We start from the raw sequence: 17764 nt of genomic DNA, 5'->3' as shown, positions 1-17764 counted from the left end.
ATGGTCTAGTGGCATAAGCTATGAAAATTTGAATATTTTGTACCATCTTGAGATTAATTAAGCTTTGGGGGTTAAAGAGATCATATTGATCTCAAATTTAGAGGCTTAACCTTAGGGACATGTTTGATCAATATGTGATTAACAAATCATGAATTCAAAGCCACATGGCATGGCTTTGAGGTGGTTGAAAATTTACTCAAAATAGGTTATAGGATAAGGGGTTTTGCCTTGATTTTTTTAATTTTGGATTTTATCTTGGTTTTGAATTTGGTTGATTGAGTTTGGTTTACTCATATTATTGATAACCATTTAGGCGATCATAAAAAATTGAGCAGGATGGGTCAAATGATAGCCACAAGGTTACTATTACTTGAGATGATTTAGTTAATTAAACTCATTAAAAAATAATGTCAACAAATGGCCTCCAATATGTATAGTAGAATGAAGTTATACTGCACGTATTAGCATTAACCAAGAGTTTCTTCTATGGGCTTATTTTTTCTCTAATCACTTCCTCTATTTCTCCTCCACTCTTTAATCACAAAGCTTTGTAATGTTCCAAATATTTTTTATTAGGTTTTACCTCTATATTATTTTGCAAGGTTCCCTCGGGTCTGTTATTTAAAGGGCTATCTAATTACCCTAATTGATTTTTAATATTTCTTATTGTTATAACTTGGCTTTGTAATTGGTTTCCCATTTTCAAAACTTGATCTTCGAAAGAAGGATTCTTATCTTTAATTTGATTAGTTAAATCAAATCTAGGTTAATAATTAGGCCTTGAATTCTCATAATTCTGAGGTAGTGGGTTCCAATTTCCTTCTTGGTTAGGTTGGTTTACGTTATAGTTATTATCCCATTTTGATTATTATCCCAGTTAAAGTTAGCATGGTATTCCAAGTCTAATGGAATCATTAGAGACTTTGTTATACTTGAATGAAGCAATAACTCTAAGAAACTAGCTATATGCACGTTAGGATCTTCTATAGGGGTTCATCCACACTGAGAAGTAAATACCAATTAAATGATAAAAGATTTTAACTTAAACTTATTAGTCTGAATATTTGGTCTATTAATGCTTTGGTAAGTACCCTTAGTCATAGGATTAACATATTCTCTAATTGGGTTGGGTTAGTTATTCTCCTGAATTGAGTTAACAATTTTTTATTCTTTTTTAGATTTTTTAGATTACCCGTCATCGAACTTCTACCTTTCAATGGACTTCTACCCGTTGTCAGACACTTATCGTCGGACTTACGATCATCATCAGACTTCTTCTCAATGTCGGACTTTTGTTAGACTTATACCTGAAACCGGACTTACGCCCGTCGCTAGACTTTTTCTCGTAGACGGACTTTCGTCTGACTTCTACCCGACACCGGACTTACGCCTATCGCCGAACTTCTGCCAGTAGACATATTTTAATCCAACACTGGACTTACGCCCGTCACCGGACTTCTGCTTGTAGACGGACTTTCATCCGACTTCTACCCGACGCTAGATTTACACCCGTCACCAGACTTTTGCTTGTAGGCGAACTTTGGTTGGACATATACCCGACACCAGACGTACGCCCGTCGTCAGACTTACGCCCATAATCTAACTTCCAATCTCCTTCGCTCATCGACAACCGTTCTTCCAATCTACATCGACAACTACGATCCTTACAACCTCCTTCGCCGATAACGATCCTTGCAACTTCCTCTGCCAAATACTGTCGTTACGACCTCCTTCTCCAACTACGGTTCTCCCCGACCTCCGTTGTGAACCAACTACGAATCTCTCTTGGTTGTAGGATCTCTCACAAGAAAAAAGGGTCTCTTCAACTCAGTGAGGGGCCCTAGAATTGCACAAGGGATACCGCCTGCACAAGACCAGGGGAAGGCCTCACCTTGAGGAGAAGGAGAAAGAAAAAAGGGTCTCTTCAACTCAGTGAGGGGCCCTAGAATTGTACAAGTGATACCGCCTGCACAAGACCAGGGGAAAGCCTCATCTTGAGGAGGAGGAAGAAAAAAGGGTCTCTTCAACTCAAAGAGGGACCCTGCTATTGGATAATGGAATTCTCCAAGGGGCAGGGGAAGGCCTCTAATGAGAGAAGAGAGGAGAAGGAGAAGGTGCAAGGATTAAGGCCCTATGAGGGGTATATTTATAGGCTAGAGGGGAAGTTATGGGAGAGAAAAATAAAATAAAATAAAACTCTCCCTCTCTCCCACTCTCCCTCTCTCTCAGTGAGGTGCCCTAGAATTGTACAAGTGATGCCGCCTGCACAAGACTAGGGGAAAGCCTCAGCTTGAGGAGGAGGAAGAAAAAAGGGTCTGTTCAACTCAAAGAGGGACCCTGCTATTAGATAATGGAATTCTTCAAGGGGCAGGGGAAGGCCTCTAATGAGAGAAGAGAGGAGAAGGAGAAGGTACAAGGATTAAGGCCCTATGAGGGGTATATTTATAGGCTAGAGGGGAAGTTATGGGAGAGAAAAATAAAATAAAATAAAACTCTCCCTCTCTCCCACTCTTCTCCTCTCCCTCCTCCCACTCCCTCTCTCTCCCATCAAATGAAAGCGGTTAAAAAGAAAATAAAGCATCGGAAAATTGAGATTAGAGCATCACCGTGCTCTTAAGTTAAAAAAAAAAAGGCCCATAACCGTACTCGATAAAAACCAGCGAAGAGGGGCACGTCTGTACGTGCTAGCTTTTATTAAAAAATGTGCCAATCAGCATTTTTTGCTCCGTCAAAATACTAGCATGGATTATATATGTGAGGCTCTCCATGATGGATGGAATGGTGCATCCATCAAATTTGTTTTATAAGTGTGCTGAAGTATCATTCCAAACAAAGAAGATTAAAAGAACGAGCCATCATCTTGATATTGGTTTTGGATTTTATTTTTAACCATAAATATTTGAGCCATATTAATGTAATTCGGCACCGAATGCATTTTCTGCTTGGGTAGTCCAAAGAAGAAATTTTTGGGATACTCAAAATCATTTTTTAACATTTGGAACTTAAGTTTGGCACCTTCGGAGCTGAACGAAGCCTTTATAAGCAATTTCGAACACTTTGAAATAGTTTGGAATGTCAAATCACGTTAAAAAATTCTTCAGAAGTAGTAACAAGTATTTTCAGACTTCTGGAGCTTTGATGTCCGAAAATAGGGGGGCAACTAATATGTCTTAAAAAAATTATCTTAAACAGGCGCGAATCTCGATGCAAAATAAAATTGGAATCTTCAAAAATTAGATCGGAGACCATTCACACTCCGATTTCAGTAAACTTATAGTCGAACTGAGTGTCTCGGAAATACAAACCCAACGACACCAAATTCGACTCAATTCGAACCCAAATGTGTCCAAATCAAGAACCTGAAGCACTGTTGGAAGGTACGAACCACATTTTGGGTTACCAAACAATCTCCAATTTTAACGAGGTTATACTAAAATCGAACGGCTCGACTTGAAGAATCCAACGAGCCTAAGATCGCCGAATTCTGACTTCTCTAAGACCTTCAAATGTCCAATGAACGGTGCACGGTCGTAGGATTCGATATCGGCCGTCCATTCGACCACTCCCTATTCGCCCCTGATCTCACGCCTATTTACGAGCTATTCCACTCCAGAAAATCTATAAATAGAGCCCTCATTCTTCATAAAGGGGGATCCAAGCAAGAAGCAAGAAGAGAAGAGGAGAAGTAAGAGAAGGAAGAAGCTCCTCTTCGACCACCGCCAGAACCACGCCGGACCACCGTCGGAGCCTCGTCGGACCACCATCGGAGCCTCGCCGGACCACCACCAAAGCCTCGTCGGACCACTACCTCAAGGCCCGACGTTCAGGCCCGACATTCTGCTCAAGTCCCGACATTCTGCTGAAGGCCCAACGTTCTGTTCAAGGCCCGACGTTCAGGCCCGATGTTCAGGACCGACATTTTGCTCAAGTCCCGATGTTCTGCTGAAGGCCCAACGTTCTGCTCAAGGCCTGACATTCAGGCATGACGTCTTCATCTGAGGCCCTCACCTTTGCTAGAGGCCCTCACTTTTACCAACGGCCTTCACCTTCGCCAGAGGCCCTCACTTATACCAACGGCCTTCACCTTCGCCAGAGGCCCTCACCTTTGTCAGAGGCCCTTGTCTTCGCCAGATCATCATCAAAGGCCGTGTGCTCTACCAGAACATCACATGAGGCCCAGACTTTCGCCGGACCACTACTTGAGGCCTTGAGCTCCACCAGGCCACCACCTGATGCCCACAGTTCTCCTAGAATACTGCCGACTATGGTCATTCCGACCTCCGTCGCCCACTATGGTCCTTCCGACCTCCACTAATAAACAACGGTCTTTCTGACCCAAGTCTATTGCCGACTACGGTCCTTCCGACCTCCATCGCCTACTATGGTCCGTCCGACCTCCATCAACAGAAAACGGTCTTTCTGACCCCAGTCTCCTGCTGACTACGGTCCTTCCGACCTCCGTCGCCTACTTTGATTCTTCTGACCTCCGTTAATAAATAACGGTCTTTCTAACCCTGATCTCCTGCAGACTACGGTCCTTCCGACCAAACAAACATGTATATGTAACTTCTACCATGTAATGCAATATATATGATGTATATTTACTACATCAATACAAGGCTTTCTCCAAAGGAAGGGCCTCATTTGTAATCGACTGCAAATATTAGTGAATTCATTCAAACTGGGCCATGCCCCGTGATTTTTTCCCCTTTTCAAGGGTTTTTCACGTAAAAACTATGGTGTCTCTTATGAACGCTGCACCCTCTCACTTATCTAATTATGTGCTGGATCTTCATACAATGCTAAGACGTTAAACTATATATTTCTCTACCGCCACAAATACTTTAGGACGCAACAGTTTGGTGCCGTCTGTGGGAAAGTGATTCCCGACTGGGGGGCAATTATTGCTCCAATCTCAAAAAATTGCCCTTATCAACTTCTTGACATCATTCATTGCTGCATAAATGTCATAAGAATCAGATGCAGACTGAGGGGCAACCTTAACTCCGACTATGGTCAAGAAGTTCCCTCCAATATTTCAAATATCAAGAAGATATTTCAGGAAAATCTCAGCAAATGCAGTGATACTTCCTATCAATAGTAAGCTTCATACAGTCCCCTACTGGACTTTCTACTCCTTGAACAAGGTCTTAATCTCAGCCTCAAAAAGGCAATAACAGTCTAAAGATAGACCATTCTTCATCTTTGATTTGGGATATACGTGGTGTTCGCCCCCTCCCAATCAAAGAAAAATCAATCCTTGGTGGATTCTCTCGACCTCTTCCACACATGTTAATGGCGTCGAGTAAAGGCTCCGACATACAACCTCGGATAGGTCTTACATCCTTAGTGGATTCTCTCGACCTCTTCCACACAGGTTAACGTCGTCGAGCAAAGGCTCCGACACACAACCTTGGATATGTCCTACATCCTTGGTGGATTCTCTCGACCTCTTCTATACAGGTTAATGTCGTCGAGCAAAGGCTCCGACATACAACCTCGGATAGGTCCTACATCCTTAGTGGATTCTCTCAACCTCTTCCACACAAGTTAACTTCATCGAGCAAAGGCTCCAACATACAACCTTAGGTAGGTCTTACATCCTTGGTGGATTCTCTCGACCACTTCCAGACAGGTTAACATCGTCGAGAAAAGACTCCGATATACAACCTCGGATAAGTCTTACATCCTTGGTTAACGTCGCAAGAATACCGTCAAGGGACTTCCATTTAACTTCTCCATAAAGTTAAATTTCTACCTTATGTTAAATTTCCTCCTGTCGCTAAATTTTTGCCTTGCAGAACTTTCGTCAGAATTCTGCCCGTCAACGGACTTTTGTCGGTCTTCTACCTGAAGCTGTACCTCTACCCGACGTCAGACTTCTGCCTTTCTTAAGACTACTACCCGTCGTCAGACTTTCGTCAGTCTTCTACCCGACGTTGTACTTCTACCCGTCGTCGGACTTCTTCCAGTCGTCGGACTACTACCCGTCGTTGGACTTCTGCCCTTCGACGGATTTTTTTTGGTCTTCTACCTGACGTTGTACCTCTACCAGATGCCAAACTTCTGCCTTTCGTCGGACTACTACCCGTCGTCGGACTTTCGTCGGTCTTCTACCCGACGTTGTACTTCTACCCGACGTCGGACTTCTCCCTATCATCAGACTTCTGCTCGTCAGTGGACTTCTACTCATCGTCAGACTTTTGCTCATCGACAAACTTTCGTCGGTCTTCTATCTGACATTGTACTTCTACCTGATGTTGGACTTCTCCCTGTCGTCGGACTTCTGCTCGTCGATGAACTTTTGCCATTCTTCTACCTAACACAGTGCTTCGACCTGACATCAAACTTCTGTCTGCCATCAGACTAATACCCATCGCCAAACTTCTGTTCGTCGATGGACTTCCGTCGGTCTTCTACTCGACGTTGTTCTTCTACCCGACGTCGAACTTCTGCGTGCCGTCAGACTACTACCTGTCAACTGACTACTGCCCGTCAAAATACTTTCATCGATCTTTTACCTGATCCAGTGCTTCTACCTGACGTCGGACTTTTGTCTGCCATCGGACTACTACCTGTCGACGAACTACTGCTTGTTGAAGGACTTTCATCGGTCTTCTACCCGATTGCTTCTACCCGACGTCGAACTTCTGTCTCTCATCAAACTTCTACCTGCCAACAAACTACTGCATGTCGAAGGACTTTCATCGGTCTTCTACCCGACGTCATGCTTTTACCCGACGTCGGACTTCTACCTGCCGTTAGGCTACCCGTCATCATACTTCTACCTTTCAATGGACTTCTACCCATTGTCAGACACTTATCGTCGGACTTACGATCATCATCAGACTTTTGCTCATCGTCGGACTTTTGTCAGACTTATACCTGAAACCAGACTTACGCCCGTCGCTAGACTTTTGCTCGTAGACGGACTTTCGTCTGACTTCTACCCGACGCCGGACTTACGCCAATCGCCAAACTTCTGCCAGTAGACAGATTTTCATCCAACACTGAACTTACGCCCGTCACTGAACTTCTGCTTGTAGATGGACTTTCATCCGACTTCTACCCGATATTAGATTTACACCCGTCACCAGACTTTTGCCTGTAGGTGAACTTTTGTTGGACATATAACCGACACCATACTTACTCCCGTCATCAGACTTACGCCCGTCATTGAACTTCCAATCTCCTTCGCTCATCGACAACCGTTCTTCCAATCTACATCGACGACTACGATCCTTACTACCTCCTTCGCCGACAACGATCCTTGCAACTTCCTCTGCCAAATATTGTCCTTACGACCTCCTTCTCCAACTACGGTTCTCCCCGACCTCCGTTGTGAACCAACTACGAATCCCTCTTGGTTGTGGGATCTCTCACAAGAAAAAAGGGTCTCTTCAACTCAGTGAGGGGCCCTAGAATTGTACAAGGGATACCTCCTGCACAAGACCAGGGGAAGGCCACACCATGAGGAGAAGGAGAAAGAAAAAAGGGTCTCTTCAACTCAGAGAGGGGCCCTAGAATTGTACAAGTGATACCGCCTGCACAAGACCATGGGAAAGCCTCAACTTGAGGAGGAGGAAGAAAAAAGGGTCTCTTCAACTCAAAGAGGGACCCTGCTAATGGATAATGGAATTCTCCAAGGGGCAGGGGAAGGTCTCTAATGAGAGAAGAGAGGAGAAGGAGAAGGTGCAAGGATTAATGCCCTATGAGGGGTATATTTATAGGCTAGAGGTGAAGTTATGGGAGAGAAAAATAAAATAAAATAAAACACTCCCTCTCTCCCACTCTCCCTCTTTCTCAGTGAGGGGCCTTAGAATTGTACAAGTGATGCCGCCTGCACAAGACTAGGGGAAAGCATCAGCTTGAGGAGGAGGAAGAAAAAAGGGTCTCTTCAACTCAAAGAGGGACCCTGCTATTAGATAATGGAATTCTCCAAGGGGCAGGGGAAGGCCTCTAATGAGAGAAGAGAGGAGAAGGAGATGGTGCAAGGATTAAGGCCCTATGAGGGGTATATTTATAGGCTAGAGGGAAAGTTATGGGAGAGAAAAATAAAATAAAATAAAACTCTCCCTCTCTCCCACTCTCCCACTCTTCCTCTCTCCCTCCTCCCACTACCTCTCTCTTGCGTCAAATGAAAGCAGATAAAAAAATAAAGCATCAGATAATTGAGATTAGAGCATCACCGTGCTCTTAAGTTAAAAAAAAAAGGGCCTATAACCGTACTCGATCAAAACCAGCGAAGAGGGGCACGTCTGTACGTGCTAGCTTTTATTAAAAAATGTGCCAATCAACATTTTTTTCTTCGTCAAAATACTACCATGAATTATATATGTGAGGCTCTCCATGATAGATGGAATGGTGCATCCATCAAATTTGTTTTATAAGTGTGCTGAAGTATCATTCCAAACAAAGAAGATTAAAAGAACGAGCCATCATCTTGATATTGGTTTTGGATTTTACTTTTTAGCCATAAATATTTGAGCCATATTAATGTAATTCGGCACCGAATGCATTTTCTGCTTGGGTAGTCCAAAGAAGGCATTTTTGGGATACTCAAAATCATTTTTTAACATTTGGAACTTAAGTTTGGCACCTTCGGAGCTGAACGAAGCCTTTATAAGCAATTTCGAACACTTTGAAATAGTTTGGAATGTCAAATCACGTTAAAAAATTCTTCAGAAGTAGTAACAAGTATTTTCGGACTTCTGGAGCTTTGATGTCCGAAAATAAGGGGGCAACTAATATGTCTTCAAAAAATTATCTTAAACAGGCGCGAATCTCGATGCAAAATCAAATTGGATTCTTTAAAAATTAATTCGGAGACCATTCAAACTCCTATTTCAGTAAACTTATAGTCGAACTGAGCGTCTCGGAAATACAAACCCAACGACACCAAATTCGACTCAATCTGAACCCAAATGTGTCCAAATCAAGGACCTGAAGCACTGTTGGAAGGTACGAACCACAATTTGGGTTACCAAACGATCTCCAATTTTAACGAGCTTATACTCGAATCGAACGGCTCGACTTGATGAATCCAACGAGCCTAAGATCGCCTAATTTGACTTCTCTAAAACCTTCAAATGTCCAACGAACGGTGCACGGTCGTAGGATTCGATATCGGCCGTCCATTCGACTACTCCTTATTCGCCCATGATCTCACGCCTATTTACGAGCTATGCCACTCCAAAAAATCTATAAATAGATCCCTCATTCTTCACAAAGGGGGATCCAAGCAAGAAGCAAGAAGAGAAGAGGAGAAGGAAGAGAAGGAAGAAGCTCCTCCTCGACCACCGCCGGAACCACGCCGGACCACCGCCGGAGCCTCGCCGGACCACAATCGGATCCTCTCCGAACCACCACCGGAGCCTCGCCGGACCACCACCTCAAGGCCCGACGTTCAGGCCCGACATTCTGCTCAAGTCCTGACGTTCTGCTGAAGGCCCAACGTTCTGCTCAAGGCCCGACGTTCAGGCCCGATGTTCAGGACCGACATTCTGCTCAAGTCCCGATGTTCTGCTGAAGGCCCAATGTTCTGCTCAAGGCCCGACATTCAGGCCTGACGTCTTCATCTGAGGCCCTCACCTTCGCTAGAGGCCCTCACTTTTACAAACGGCCTTCACCTTCGCCAGAGGCCCTCACTTTTACCAATGGCCTTCACCTTCGCCAGAGGCCCTCACCTTTGCCAGAGGACCTTGTCTTTGCCAGATCATCATCAAAGGCCGTGTGCTCCACCAGAACATCACATGAGGCCCAAACTTCCGCCGGACCACTACTTGAGGCCTTGAGCTCCACCAGGCCACCACCTGATGCCCACAGTTCTCTCAGAATACTGCCGACTACGGTCCTTCCGACCTCCGTCGCCTACTATGGTCCTTCTGACCTCCACTAACAAACAACTGTCTTTCTGACCCCGATCTCCTGCCGACTACGGTCCTTCCGACCTCCGTTGCCTACTATGGTCCGTCTGACCTCCATCAACAGAAAACGGTCTTTCTGACCCCAGTCTCCTTCCGACTACGGTCCTTCCAACCTCCGTCGCCTACTATGATCCTTCCGACCTCCATTAACAAATAACGGTCTTTCTAACCCCGATCTCCTGCAGACTACGGTCCTTCCGACCAAACAAACATGTATATGTAACTCCTACCATGTACTGCAATATATATGATGTATATTTGCTACATCAATACAAGGCCTTCTCCAAAGGAAGGGCCTCATTTGTAATCGACTGCAAATATTAGTGGATTCATTCAAACTGGGCCATGCCCCGTGGTTTTTTCCCCTTTTCAGGGGTTTTTCACGTAAAAACTATGGTGTCTCTTATGAACGCTACACCCTCTCACTTATCTGATTGTGTGCTGGATCTTCGTACAATGCTAAGACGTTAAACTATATATTTCTCTACCGCCACGAATACTCTAGGACGCAACATATATATATATATATATATTTCTCTTGTAGGGATTATAGAAATTTGATGTCCACAAATAGACAAGTCGAACTATGGTGGTAGCGATTATTGGTGATGGTCATCAACAGTGATCATTTAAAAACACAAGAGAGCTCTTTTATTCTCCCAGCTGTTGAACCTCTCTTGCTTCGTAGTTAATAGAGCCCTATTTATAAGCTTTTTGAGATGTTCATTTTTGTAATTTTGTCTAGAATTCAAAGCACCTCATCATATGGTTCATATTAATCCCCTTGCTCTTAAATAGTTTTTCAAACATATGGTTGCCTTAATGATGCCAAATTCTACTAATATTGGGCTCTTTAGATTTATCTCGTCGAGCTGCTCGATTTGGTTAAAAGCATGTTATAATTGTAGGTTATTTTGTCCATCAATTAATAATTAGAAAATTTTAAATATAATTCAAGTGTTTGATTTGAGCATGTTTGGAGCCTGATATAATCATTTTTCATTCTATAGCTTTGACTTGTTGAGATATTTGGATCGACTGTAAGTTTCTTGAAATAAGAGTCCAGACAATCTTGAATTCAATTGTGAAAGTTTTCAGTTTAAAGATTTTCACGAGATTTGTGTAGATCCCATAAATTTTCTAGAATCATATCACTACTAATACTGAATCGTTTGAAGTAAAATAAAATATTTGCATCTCTATAATTTGATTTGAATTATACACTAAGATGTTATATAAGTCAATATGAAAATTGATGTTATATATGTGAATACCTAAGAATTATGTGGTGTAGAAGTAATTCCTCCTATTTTTATGCATTATTTAAAAATAAGCTGTTCATTTACTTCAATGTTTTAAAAATATTGAAAAAAAAAAAATCATACATACGACATTTAAATGGCAAAAACTAAAATGGTATTTCAAGCTAAATTTAATTAAGAATATGAATTGTTGATTTGACCACCTGAACTTATAGTAATGCATTAGAAATCCTGTCCATAAAGAGTTGAAAACATCTTACAAAACTAACTTGTTTAATTGAATGGATATCAGTTAATCTTAAAATCTAGTTAATAAAAATGACCATGATTTGTTTGACTCATATTTAGATCAAGTTACTCAATTGCATCATTATTTGGCTTAATGATAACCAATTGATCTAAAAGACATTGAATAATCAAGCACAACCACTCTACATTGCAACAACCAAGCCTAATATTCTATTCTCCTCAAAGTTCAACAAACTCGATTCCAATAGAGCCTCTTGCGTTAATCAAAAGCAGTTCAGCTCTTGAGTTGATCAAACGCAGAGTGAAGTTGAAAATGATTGAGCCAATAGAATTCATGACCTAATATGTTGTTCTTTCCTTTAATCACTTGTGATAATTATGGTCCCTAAAATATCCTATTTATATTAGTGATTGTTGAGTAGTTTAAATTTCTTTCTGAAGTTGTTAACAACAAAAAAATCGCAATTCACAAAGGATTAAATTTATCAACATCATAATTTTCTCTCTCATTTGATATCAGCAAAATAATAAACAAAAAGATAATTATATTAATGAAAAGTTCTAATGTATCATTAAAATAACAAGAAACAACAACAATATCCAGCCTTTATTCCACTGTGGGGTAAAAATAATCAATTAATTTCCCACAAGAAATTATATGGAAGAGAGAAATCAACACTACCAAAAAATTGTTTTCTTAGCCTTACCGATAACATATTAAATGCTAGCTTTAGTTTTTATGCATGTTCTACTAAATTATAATCACAAATATTTTTTAAATCTCTAGTGAGATGTTAACAATGTTGGGGAGTGTTATGTTTTGGTAGGAAAAAAAAACAAAGTTCACCAAAGTAAGAATCTTTTTTAACACTTGATAATTTTTAGTTTGATAAGGACAGATTCTTATTACATCATTAAGAGAAATTTTTTAAAAGTTAGTCCATAATGCTCAGTATTATCTCTTTCTTTAAAATGACATTATGATGTCATCCCAATAGTTTCTTACCTATATTGGCGATTTCTTAGTGTAGATTTCCTTATCCCATTGGGTTTTTTGAGGCAAAATTGTTAAGTATATGTCTAAACAAGTTTATCAGACTTTTAAGTGCGGGCTTTTCAACTTTCTTTTTATGTATATATAATGTATTTTAATAATTCTTTAGAACTATTTTCTACAATGTAATTGATGCAGCGGCTAGCAAGAAGAAGAATAACCGAAGGGAGATTCAATGAAACAGTAACCTGGTAGGGGTTTGTAATATTCAAAAGAGTAAAAGCTGTCTATTCCTCTGCCTAGAGGAAACATATACTAAGGCAAACTAAAAAGCAGTAAGCATAAAAGGGAAAAGTGTCCAAAAAGTAAAAACTGAAATGCTAAATAGAAAAGGTAAATGTCAGATTCAGTTGGTAGTGCTGCAAGCCACCCAAGCGTGGTTAGCCTAAGTAGCCAGGCTAACCCGTCCCGCACCAGCTTGTGGTTAGCCTGAGTAGCCAGGCTAACCCGTCCCGCACCAGCTTGTGGTTAGCCTGAGTAGCCAGGCTAACCCGTCCCGCACCAGCTTGTGGTTAGCCTGAGTAGCCAGGCTAACCCGTCCCGCATCAGCTCTCCCCCGGCTCCGAAAAGCTCGACTCCGACGAGGCGGTTACAGGAACCTCGCTGTCCGGAGGAAAGTAGCTGTATAAGTCTGATACGTTGAAGGTAGAAGAAGTGCGAACCTCCGGTGGTAAGTCAATCACATACGCATTGTCGTTAATTTTGTGCAAAATCGGAAAAGGCCCCATTTTCCTTGGACAGAGCTTTGAGTATGCACCTTGAGGGTAACGTTCACGACGCATTCGAATCATTACCAAATCTCCGACGTTAAATGTCTTAAACCGGCGGTGGGCATCCGCCTTTTGTTTGTATTCTTCATTGGACTTTTGGAGGTTGAGTTTCACGGTTCGGAGAGTGTCCTGAGCTTCAACCAATGTTTTGCTAGCTAGCGATTTACAGCCCTTCGGTAGGATAGCAATATCAACCAATTGATTGGGAATTTTAGTGTACACTACCTGGAAGGGGCAAAATCCGGTGGACCGATTGGTGGTAGCATTATAAGCAAATTCTGCATGGCTTAAGAGCTCTTCCCATTTCTTGTGATTGTCCTGTACAAGGCATCTCAACATGTTGCCGAGTGTGCGATTCACAACCTCGGTTTGACCGTCAGTCTGCGGGTGATACGCCGAGCTGAGTTTGATATCTGTGTTAAGCTTCTTCCATAATTCCCTCCAAAAATGACTTACAAATTTCACGTCGCGGTCGGACGTCAAACTTCGCGGCACTCCATGTAGCCGGACAATTTCTTTGAAGAAGAGGTAGGCTATGTTCACTGCGTCGAAAGTCTTCTTACAAGGAATGAAGTGCGCCATTTTTGAGAACCTGTCGACGACCACCATGATAGAATCTGATCCTCTCTTCGTACGTGGCAACCCCAGGACAAAATCAAGGGAAAGATCTTCCCAGATAGAATCGGGAACTGGTAGAGGTAAGTAGAGTCCTGTGCTTTGAGCGATTCCCTTGGATTGTTGACAAACGAAACACTTTTCAACAAACCGCAGCACATCACGACGTAAATGGGGCCAATAAAACCTCATCTGTAACAGCTCCACGGTTTTATCTCTTCCCATATGGGCGGCCAATCCGCCACAATGCAGTTCTTTAATCAAGTGAGGTCGCCAAGAAGAATCAGGTATACACAAGCTATTCCCCTTAAAGAGAAATCCTTGCTGTAAGGAATAGTCTTGTGTCGGTTTGCCCATTTTACAGGCTTCCCAGATTACCGAGAAATCTCGGTCCGTCCCATATAACTCCTGCAGTGATTGGAGCCCAGTAATCTCCGTCTGAAGGTGGACGAGCAAGGCTGAACGCCGGCTCAGAGCATCAGCTACCCGATTGCTTCTACCCGCCTTGTGCTTAATTACAAAACTGAAACGCTGAAAAAATACCACCCATCTTGCGTGCATACGATTGATACTCTTTTGGTTGTTAATATACTGCAGGGCTTGGTTGTCGCTACAAAGAACGAAGTCGCGATGGAGTAAGTAATGCTCCCACTGTTTGAGGGCACGCACCACGGCATACAGCTCTTGTTCATAAGCCGACCAGTTCTGGCGCGGTCCACTTAGCTTCTCACTGAAATACTCCACTGGTTTGCCTTCTTGGGAAAGAACCGCTCCAATCCCGATGGCCGACGCGTCGGTTTCGACCTGAAAAGGTTTGTTAAAATCAGGAAATACAAGTACAGGAGCCGTGCATAGAGCTTCTTTGATCCTTTCAAAGCTTTGCTGTTGCAGTTTTCCCCAAGCAAATTTAGACGCCTTCAAACAATCAGTTAATGGGGCAGTAATTTCTCCAAATCCACGAATGAATCGCCTGTAATAGTTAGCCAACCCATGGAAACTTCTAACTTCGGAGACAGTTGTGGGGGTCGGCCAATTGCGGATGGCAGAAACTTTATTAGGCGCGGTATGTACCCCCTCCGGCGACAGAACGAACCCCAAGAAGTGAACTTCTGTGGCAGCAAACTCACATTTACTCACATTGATGAGAAGTTGATTATCTCTGAGTATATCCAAAATGGCTCGCAAATGGTGCATATGCTCTGCAAAGGAAGTGCTGAATACAAGAATATCATCAAAATAAACTACACAGCACTTATCTAAAAACGGTTTGAGGATATCATGCATCAGCCGCATAAAGGTGGAGGGGGCATTGCATAGCCCAAAAGGCATCACGTTCCATTCAAACAATCCCTCTACTGTCTTGAAGGCCGTCTTCCATTCGTCTCCGGGGCGGATACGAATCTGATGATACCCACTACGCAGATCGAGTTTGGAAAAGATTTGGGCGCCAGCTAGCTGATCCAAAAGATCATTGATTCTAGGGATGGGAAACCGGCACTTAACAGTAATGCGGTTGATTGCTCGGCTGTCGATACAAAGTCGCCACTGCCCATCTTTCTTCGGAACAATCAAGGCCGGAACCGCACAAGGACTGAGGCTTGGTTGTATGAAATTCTTCTGTAGTAACTCCTGAATTATTTGTTTCAAGATGGCGTGCTCCTTGGGACTCATTCTATAATGAGGCAGATTAGGTAAGACAGCGCCCGGAATGAACTCAATTTGATGTTGCAAGCTGCGCAAAGGCGGTAGAGTCGATGGTAATTCATTAGCTGCTACATCGGCATAATCCTGAAGTAGACCTTGAATTTCCGGATTGTGACTTACTACCAATGGACTGGCCGCCTGATCGTGAACCACAAGAGCCAAAAGTGGATTAGTTTGATCCTTAGTTCTCATCAGGGCATTACCGGACACTAGTCTCGCAGCAAACAGATTCTGAGCAGCCCCGCCGCCATACGACGAACTTCCGGGAACTAACTTAAGTCGCTTTCCTTTCCACTCCAGAGTATAAGAGTTAGCACGGCCATCATGAATGGCTCCGGCGTCATATTGCCACGGCCTCCCCAAAATTAGATGACAGACGTCCATATCAAGGACGTCGCACGTGATGTGGCATAAGTAGCTCTTTCCAATTGAGAATGTGACCTTACACAAGTCGGCCACCATGAACTCTACCCCCTTCTTAATCCACCCAATCTTATATGGCTTTGGATTCTTTGTGATACTGAGTTGTAGAGCTTGGACTGCTGCCCGAGAAATGATATTCTCGGTGCACCCACTATCAATGACGAGGTCACAAACCTTCCCGTTGATGGTGCATTTCGACCGAAAGAGGCTGTGCCGCTGACTATCAACTGGCTGTCTTGGTGCAATGAGTATCTTTTCCATTACACAAAGCACTGGATCACCTTCATCCGCCAAAACAACTTCGTACTGAGCCTCGGCTTCTTCTTCATTTGTCTCCGAGTCATCTGCCTCGCCACCATCTAAAATCTGCGCCTGATGACGAGTGGGGCATTCATTCGATTTATGTCCTGGCTGCAAGCATCGGAAGCATTTAATTGTTGAAGGCTTGGCATATGGGTTCTCCCGCCCACCAGTGCCGCGGGGTTTCAGTTGCACCTTGTCATCACCTGGTGAATTGCGGTTAGTAGGTGGAGGGGCTACGTGATCCTTAACCGGAATACCACCCGATCTTGAGGTTCCTGTCATCCCATCTCCTAAAATTCGTCTAGGAGCTTGAGTGCGGTAAGGCCTTTGTAGTTGAGATTCCACCTTGAGGGCGAAATTAACAGCCTGAGATAAGGTCCATACCGAATTGAGTTCTAATTTATCTTGAATAGCTTCCTTTAACCCCGCCGTGTAACGAGCTACCAACTGGTTCTCCGTCTCTAGAAGATTGTTGCGGGCACTCAGCCTATAAAATTCTTCCGTGTACTCGTTGACGGATCGCTGTCCTTGACGGCATTGCTGATACTGCACATACAAAAGTTGTTCGAAATCCGTGGGTAGGAAATGTCGCCGCAGCAGACGCTTCATACGGCTCCAGCTGAGTACCGGGCCTTTGCCTTCTCGCCGTCGGCTTTGCAAAACTTGCATCCACCACGCACTAGCTCCACCCTTGAGACGGCACGCCACGTATTTCACTTGCTTAACCGGTGGAATCTCCATATAGTCGAAAAAATTCTCTACCGCAGCTTCCCAGTCTAGATAATCCTCGATGTGCATCCTGCCCTCAAAGAATGGAATATCAAGTTTAATACGCATACCTTCGGATTCGTGCCTCTGTACTCTAGGTCTTCGCATCCTTTCTCCTCTGGGATGGGCGAGTACTTCTTCATCGTCGGAACGATTCTCCTCTGATACTTCTTCAGAGTCCGATTCGGACAATATCGGAAGCAATGCGGGCTCTCTGGGCGGTGGGTGTTCCATGCGCAAATGTCTCCTGGTTACCGGTAAGGTTGCCGGAATATTTGGATGAACTACTGGATTAGTAGCTACCCGAACTTGTCGCATTTCTTCCCGCATATCATCGGCGAAGAGTGCGAACTTATTGATAAGATCTTCCAATTGCTTGGATGTCTGTTTTTGCGTTTCCCATAACGCCTCCAAGCTCCGATCTCCGTCGGACCTGGGCCGGCTGCTTCCTTCCGCCATCGTCGCCCGCGACTAGCTCTGATACCAAAGTTGATGCAGCGGCTAGCAAGAAGAAGAAGAACCGAAGGGAGATTCAATGAAACAGTAACCTGGTAGGGGTTTGTAATATTCAAAAGAGTAAAAGCTGTCTATTCCTCTGCCTAGAGGAAACATATACTAAGGCAAACTAAAAAGCAGTAAGCAGAAAAGGTAAAAGTGTCCAAAAAGTAAAAACTGAAATGCTAAACAGAA

This window comes from Dendrobium catenatum, unplaced genomic scaffold (assembly GCF_001605985.2).
Source record: "Dendrobium catenatum unplaced genomic scaffold, ASM160598v2 fragScaff_scaffold_1067, whole genome shotgun sequence".
NCBI lineage: Eukaryota > Viridiplantae > Streptophyta > Magnoliopsida > Asparagales > Orchidaceae > Dendrobium > Dendrobium catenatum.
The sequence above is the reverse complement of the archived record's forward strand: the minus strand, read 5'-3'. Positions refer to the sequence as shown.